The sequence below is a fragment of the Macrobrachium rosenbergii genome, chromosome 22 (genome assembly GCF_040412425.1).
Source record: "Macrobrachium rosenbergii isolate ZJJX-2024 chromosome 22, ASM4041242v1, whole genome shotgun sequence".
Lineage (NCBI taxonomy): Eukaryota > Metazoa > Arthropoda > Malacostraca > Decapoda > Palaemonidae > Macrobrachium > Macrobrachium rosenbergii.
The window spans coordinates 33262776-33270766 of NC_089762.1; the positions used below are offsets into that span (position 1 = coordinate 33262776).

At 34.7% G+C, this 7991-nt stretch overlaps 1 long non-coding RNA gene across 1 annotated transcript; it reads right to left on the bottom strand.

The window, feature by feature from the left end:
* Positions 1 to 1127: 1127 nt before the first annotated feature.
* On the bottom strand, positions 1128 to 6253 carry LOC136850723 (uncharacterized). The gene is made up of 3 exons (XR_010856712.1): positions 4993 to 6253; positions 3076 to 3257; positions 1128 to 2764 (listed from the first exon to the last, which is right to left on the bottom strand). It is a non-coding gene; the product is annotated as an uncharacterized lncRNA (long non-coding RNA).
* Between the last annotated feature and the right edge of the window lie 1738 nt (positions 6254 to 7991).

Consider the following 7991-nt stretch of genomic DNA (forward strand, 5'->3'; position numbering starts at 1 on the left):
GGTACTGCAGCTTACTCAAAAGAAAAATTACAACTTAATTACATAAAGGTAAATAGAAAATTCAAGATAAAACTCCACGTGCAATGGAACCCATCTTACAGTAACGTAAATCATACTCCGAAATGGACAACAGCTAGGCTTAACATCAGTTAACCGTTGAATATAAATTTCTAATGATATACGAGAGGCAGTAACTTTTAACGGAGTTTTATAATGAATTGTTATTGCTGGGCTAACTGAGGTACAGCGTGTCCATTAATTATCATTCAAGAAATTATTTTAATAAAGATGCTGTTGGATGTGTTTATGAAAAGATAAGCTTGAAATATATTAAGTGTTTAAAATTATCTCCAATTTATACTAAAGATTAAATATATGAATATCATGAACTTTAAGTACGATGCTGAGAGTTATAAGTGATCAGTTATTAAAATCACAAATCTCAAAATAGAAGTTGTGAGATTTATTTATAAGACGAAAGAAATCTCGAAAACAAAATTTTATTAAATAAAAACCATCTCTTGTTCTAATTCGAAAAACGTGTCGTTGGGCTGCAGCATGGAACAAGCATGGTAAATTACGTTAACCTAGAATGACTACTCAATTAAAGAACTAAGTTTATTACAGCTGAAAAGCCTCGGTACGTATGGTAACAATTGAGCTGTTTACCCAATTTTGAATTTAGAACTTGTGTAATAGAAAAGGTAAATCCATAATTGCCCATAAAAAAATACGATTTTTTTCTGGGCAGCACAATACCAAATAATGTTAATTTCTGTAGTAAAACTTTAAACAATACCTTGAACTACGCATAGAGAAATTATTGCTAAAGCCTCTCAACACCGATAATGTAAAAATGAAATTGCAAGTACCTCAAATTGGATAAGCACAATTCTAAGCATAAACACAAACCTGGTGTGAAAAATATGAGCACGGCTCAAGTTAAGAACTGAATAAAACATCTGTTAACAAAACGAAACAAAGATGGACGACAAAACGAAGAGAATGAAGTGAAACTTTAAATTTGAATTGGGGCGGTTCTATCAACTGAAATTGAAACCCATGTGCTAATTTGACTGATATACGACAAAATTATATTTCAGTATTTTTAACTATATTTCATTTAATTTTTTTTCGAAGAGTCCTTTGGCACTGAACATCGTTCTTACCATTCACAGTTCCAACGCCTGTTAACAAGAGTAGGAAAATCAAGCTTTTATTTATTTATTTGTATTAGGAAGGTCGGAGAATGGGGAAAATTTTTTATGCATTAAGACATTAAACTGCAACTAACGAAAATGGTCATCGTGCTACGGTCAAAGGATAGCCACCAAGTTACTTTGTAATCGGAAAAGATTTGAAACAAAGAAAACACATTAAACAAAACCAATGTAAAAAAAAAATCAAGAGCAACAGTATTTGAACGCTCAATATTTAATATCAATAGTAAAAACAATCCTTGTACTCTAGTTGTAAGTATACTAACCAATGGGGAGCAATGGTAACAATCTAATGCCACATGAAAGCATGTCAGAAAACCTTTAAGATACATGGAAATAAGGAAAGTCGATAGTGATGGCCTGAAAATGGAATATTTAGCTTGAGTGAGCTGTCTACTTTCATAGTTTTCACACCATATTAAATACTAGGTTTATCAAAACTTTTCTATTAAGATCATCAGTCATGTGTACGCTCAACATTCGTGATACCAAAATTATAACTCAACTTTGCCATATAAACAAAACTAAAATTATAACTTAACTTTGCCATATATACAAAACTGACAAAGATGATTAAAACTCTTAGCTTGAGTACCTAACTATCACATGTAATTTTGAACATATAAAGCAAACAATGAACATCTATAAAAAAAAATTGTCCATTCTTAAAACCAAAGACCGTGAAAATCTCAATCACTATAATCTGGAATTTTTACTTTAATGAGTGACGATTTTGTATTCACTGATTATCAGTATGGCACTATCAGAACAGTTATGATGATCCAATTATTTTAATACTGGAACCTACTACAATTTTTCCTATGTAAGTATTGGAGATACATAGTATAACAAAATAGGATAAGTGAAAAAGCTCAAACTGCAATCAAAGATTGTAAAAAATCTTCCTATGCACCTACACGTTATATCAAGGATTATGTAGAATCAAATTCTAATTTTACTCGAGATCAGTTTCAGTGCTACATTGAAAGTTAACCATCTGGAATCTTGCCATTAGTAATGACTGACACCATAGCTTGCTAGGTGATGTTGGCAAGTTAATATTTAACATTAAATTGAAAACTCTAACAGACTTCCAACCCTTTCTAATACTACAGCGGTATGGCATAACTAAAAACTTTTGCCAAGTGCTGTATAAATGTAACAGGAACTATGGCTGCAACATCATAGAGTTAACGATGAGTTGCAGTCCCTGTACAGTGGTAAGCGAAGAGAAGTTGCTGCAGTGATCCATAATTTCGTGTCGCTGCATTGATCCATAATTTCGTGTCGCCGCACTGATCCATAATTTCGTGTCGCCGCACTGATCCATAATTTCGTGTCGCTGCATTGATCCATAATTTCGTGTCGCTGCATTGATCCATAATTTCGTGTCGCTGCATTGATCCATAATTTCGTGTCGTTGCATTGATCCATAATTTCGTGTCGCTGCATTGATCCATAATTTCGTGTCGCCACATAGATCCATAATTTCATATCGCTACATTGATCCACAATTTCTTGTCCTTCAAGAACCTATTTCATCCCTGAAAAAATGCAAAAGGTTAATTTCCAAGGATAACCTTGACAATTCAAGATTTAGTTTAATCAAAATATTAAAAAGCATTCAGACTTGTGTAGTCGTTACTGTGAAAAGTTGGATACTTTCAAGGAATGGTCTTAAAATTAATTTTCTGCAAGACATAATTCAGCCAATATAAAGATTTAAAGGCTCCCCATACAACGAAACTTACGGCCTAAAAACCATGACCATTATATTTCATTCCCTTTACTGTTGAGTTTTAAATATTTACGGCTCGTCTGAGCAAGGATACATAACATTCAAGATATCACTTACCTCTGTGAATATTCAAAAATTTTCCATCAGAATTCACTAGTGCAAGTCTAGTGGGCGTCCACGAAGTTGATCAAGAGTCTTTTGCTATTAGGAGTTTTGTGCAGGACATGTTACTGCCAATAATTCAAGTCTTCCTGAATTGGTTATCCCGGACATAGTACCATTCCAAGTCAACCACACGTCTAGAAAGGAAATATATGGTTATGTTAATTAAGGTACAGGTTCTTTCATAATTGTTCCTAGATTTTACATATACAAGAAAGAATTGTCAGATTCCTATTCATAACACGGTATTACAGTTATATTCTCAAACCCGCATTTTCATAGAATTCAAACTTAAAGCATGTATGGGAGGAAATGAAATAAGCACAGGCTATTCTTGAATAAAGTCTTATGCCCACTTCCTTCACAGCACATCTTCCACTATAGTATCTCCTCCTTTTTACTTCTGTATCCATCTCTTTTAATTCGGTAGGAGTTATTTTATTCTTAACCGAGTCATCCAATTTTCCAATGTTTGGTAAACAGTGTATAAAGCTTTTCTATCTGTATATCGTCTATTGCCCTAAAATTATATTTCTACTAGTAGTCTTGTTTCGGTCTTTTTCCCAGTCTTGCTCCACGCTAGAGACCATTCCCAACCGCAAAATTATCAGTGACCTTTTAGTTCTTGCATTCAAATGAGTAATAATCTAAAATTCAAAGTCTTGAGTTTCTTTTTTTGTCTAAATATCACACTCATACAAGAGGAAACATGCCTCACAATGGCTCATTTCACTGTCATTCGTAGGTGTAAAATGGCAGTTAACGGTGGATACAGTAAAGGAAGCTCTCATTCTCATCTTACCAAAACCATGCCACCATTCCATGTTTTTAGCTTGCCCAGATAAATATTTTTTATGTAAAACTTCCTTACACCATTATGCAGTAGGTTATGGGTGAACAAAATTTTAATAATGGTACCTGTCTGCGTAAAAATTCCAAACTGCCTTATTGCTAAGAATCTTGTACAATGGTATTTAAAAAAAAAGTTCTAGGCGATATATTTAACCATTTAACATTAATCATACCAAATAAGTATTTGATAATACAAGAAAACTTCCTTATGAAGCGACACATTCATCAACGCAGAAGTGGAACTTCCGATCAGTTAAATTGTTTGAAGCAATTTTACAAAATTTATGGAGACACTATGATTGGGCTATTTTTAAAAATAGCGTATATCCACTTCATTCCTGCTAATCCATGAATCTTCTGAACTGATTTGGTCAGTCGTACGGCAGTGTTTATGGGCATAACACCGCAACCAGCCAAACAATAACTGTCTACGACTTCACCCATTTTGGCCCTTATTCCTAATATTCCATACACCTTACTTTCAGTCATTTAATGACAAGTACCAATATGTCTACATACAATAGCTCTCCTGCATGCAGCAAGCAGCTATGGTTTTAACTTATGCAGTCAGCTTTAAAACTAATTTAAGATCACTACAATTTTGTGGTGAGGGAAATTATAGCAAGACCCACTTTATAGTCTCAATATTTCAACACTGAAATTTTTACTTTCACGTTAATCACAGTCCTGAGTGGAAATAGTGGTTTTCCTATATTAGATCTATACCGTAATCCCCGCCCCTTACATCATACAATTATGGAGATCACACTGGGATAAAGTTTTTTGGGTGGGGGGCGGGGACGAGAAATATGGCAAAGTACTTTAATCTAAACCTGCGGCAACAGGTCTTTACATGGATAGAGACTGGAGCCTGCTGACCTAACAAACCTAGGGCAGTGTAAATTAAAAAGCCTGTGAACTAACCTAACCTAGGACGCTGGGTTCTTACCTTTGGACACCCTAGACGCCCCCATCCTAACCTAGTGTTTGGTGACACTAAAAATTTTCAATAATCCTTACCTTCTTGGAATCAAAAGTTGAATTCTCTCCTGACTTCATTTGGTCTTGAAGTTGAAGGCTGCTGGATAGAGTCAAGCTATTCAAAGAATGGAGCAGCAGCTTATCTGGAAATCCGGTAATAGAGAGACCTGGATAAAATAATGTTACCAGGCTGCTTAATCCAGTCTAACCTCTCTCCAAAGTCTTTCAACATTGTGTATTTTTTTGTTCTTATTCACTGAATGAGGCACAACTTCAAATTTCATAGACTTGAGCACCTCACTTGTCACTCAGTGGTTTTTTTAATTGCTGGCAATAAAGTTTACATCATGTTTACCAGTCAATTGCTCTACAAAATGTATATAACATCTCAGTCCACTGAAACTCCAAAATATTAAGAGGTCTTTGTTCGGATTTACTCTCACCACAAGGCGATTATTCTTTCAGCAGCTACCCACGCCAAATTAGCAAATTAATTCAAGTCACATCTGAACAAAAGCACTCCCATTCTACATCAGGTCCTTGACAAAACCTCGAGACAGTATAGTGGTCCCAACAGAAACTCCATGCTGGAATGTGAGAACCTTCAAGGAAGTACCTTTGTAATTATAACAATTGCATCTACTTTGTTGTAGGAACTTTCTCCGAATGGTTACAATATCACGAGTCTTCCTATTGAGCCGAGGTGAACTGCACAAACGGAAGTTTAATGAACGAGAAAAAATTAGGATGTTTCATTGAGTAACTATAATTGATACAGATTAGCCAGCCTGATATGCTTTTTGTATTAATATCGTTAACTGGCAAAGTCCGAAAGCCTTCGTAAGATCTGCAAACTTTTCATATTTTACTCAGGATTCTTGCAAATATTTATGGTACAACATACCGACTTCCACTGTCAAGTTCGTAACTTACAAATGACACAGACCTTTCCTGAAGCTAAAAACTTGAGAAACACATGCGAATATCTAATAGCTAATGTGAAAAGCAAGAATATAAATAGCTAAGTTCGTATAAACGATACATAAAATGTATTCCTTAAAATTCAATGAAGCTACCGATTGTAGTCATTCTAAAATAATAGAAACACGAATTAAAATGTTATTCCATTAGAAATACGTGAATGCGATATACGTTCACCATGCTAAAGTATTCATACGCCTCAACGTTAACATCCCATTTAAAATTCAAACACTTCAGTTTGGCACCAGGAATATATAACTCCATATATTCAACACAACTTTGAAGAACCCTGAAAACACTACGGTAGCTCGGTAACAAATATCCTTATCCCTCTAGTCACACCCAGATTTCAACTTCCTTCGAAATCAAGGACTAAAAATACAAGGAGTATTACTTCTCTATTCCTAATGCAGCTTTGGTGTCCTTGAGAAGAAAAAGAATTCATCTACATTGTTTCCCGTTCTTCTGATTAATCTCTTTAGAAAACTAATTTTGTTGGGTAACGGATTTAAAACATATGATTATATTGGGAATGAAGAACGCAGCATTCATATATATTAACTCACACAAAGACTGATTTTCACATCAGTGCAGATATGCGTGTAAAGTATTTAATATTTTCAACACGAAAACACGTATTCCTTGGACAAAAATGTCAAGAATATTGGCATGAGCTTAATTTATCGCAAATGGAGATATCATAATAGCTGGCTTAACTTCATATTCGCTCATATGAAAAATAAAAACAAGTCACAGATCTCTCTCTCTCTCTCTCTCTCTCTCTCTCTCTCTCTCTCTCTCTCTCTCTCTCTCTCTCCAGTCAAATGACTTGTAAGATGCCTCGCAGGGATTTAGCTTCCTGCAATAAATAATTACTCATTCTCTTCCCTTTTAGAGGACACTTGTCAATAATAAACAGTTCTTATATAATCTGTCATTTCCGTCTTCACTGTCGGGTAGGAGAAAGTAGGATGAAGTCATTTCGTTGGTTGTAATGATTTAGATGGGTCAAGGAATGCCCTCCTGTATTCTAGGACATTAGCCACAGAGTAATTACTATTTCACTAATTTAAACTATGTCATATATCAAATCTTTTGACGTCAATCGTTGTGAACTAAACATGTAGCACGGTTGTTTGAATAAATATCAATAATAGTTATTTATGAGAGAAATGAAAGCACTCAGATTATCAAAAGAGAAGGACGAACTGATTTTACTTATGACAAGTGTGCGTTTTATAATTACTGGAACAATTTTCATAACTGAGCAATCTTATCAATATTATCCTTCACACCGCCTAAAGAGAATGGAAATGATATAGACGATTAATGAAAAATCGAATAACATTTATTTTGTCCTTTTGCATATTAACATTAGTAATAGAGACTTTGGAACTATCAGTCATGATGAAAAAACGAATGCACAGAATTAATTTAATTAACAATATTTTTGCTGTGTAATATTTCACTAAATATCACCATGATAATCACTGCTGTTCTTTTTTTTCTCCTCGTTCTTCTTTCCTTAAAACATCGCGGAGACTGTAGCTTTCCATCTTTATCACAGAGAGAGAGAGAGAGAGAGAGAGAGAGAGAGAGAGAGAGAGAGAGACAAACGCGGCTATCTTTCTTAATAACTGAGCAGATGAAGTCACTTCCACCCTAGTTTCAGTCCAAAAAGTGTTCAGGATCGAATCCTGGTCACTGCAGGGGCAGTTGCATGAATCCCTTCATGTGTAAATGACTCCTAACGCAGAGTTAATTTGGCATCTAATTTTCAATCATTATATCATGGATAAGTCCATATCCATAAACAGAAGGCTCAACTTGGAATGGAAATGATAGTTTTTGTTATTTAAATGAAGAAATAAAAAAGTAAGGAAAGACAGTATTCAGAAAGCATTTCAAATTAGGGTAAACAAAACATATGGAATTCCAGTTAGGAAATTCCTGACCTGACGAGAGAAATCACAAAAAAAAGAAACACGAGTCACTCATACACTTGTCTGAAAGGGTCACAAAATATCGGGAGTAGGTAGAGAGAGAGAGAGATCGAG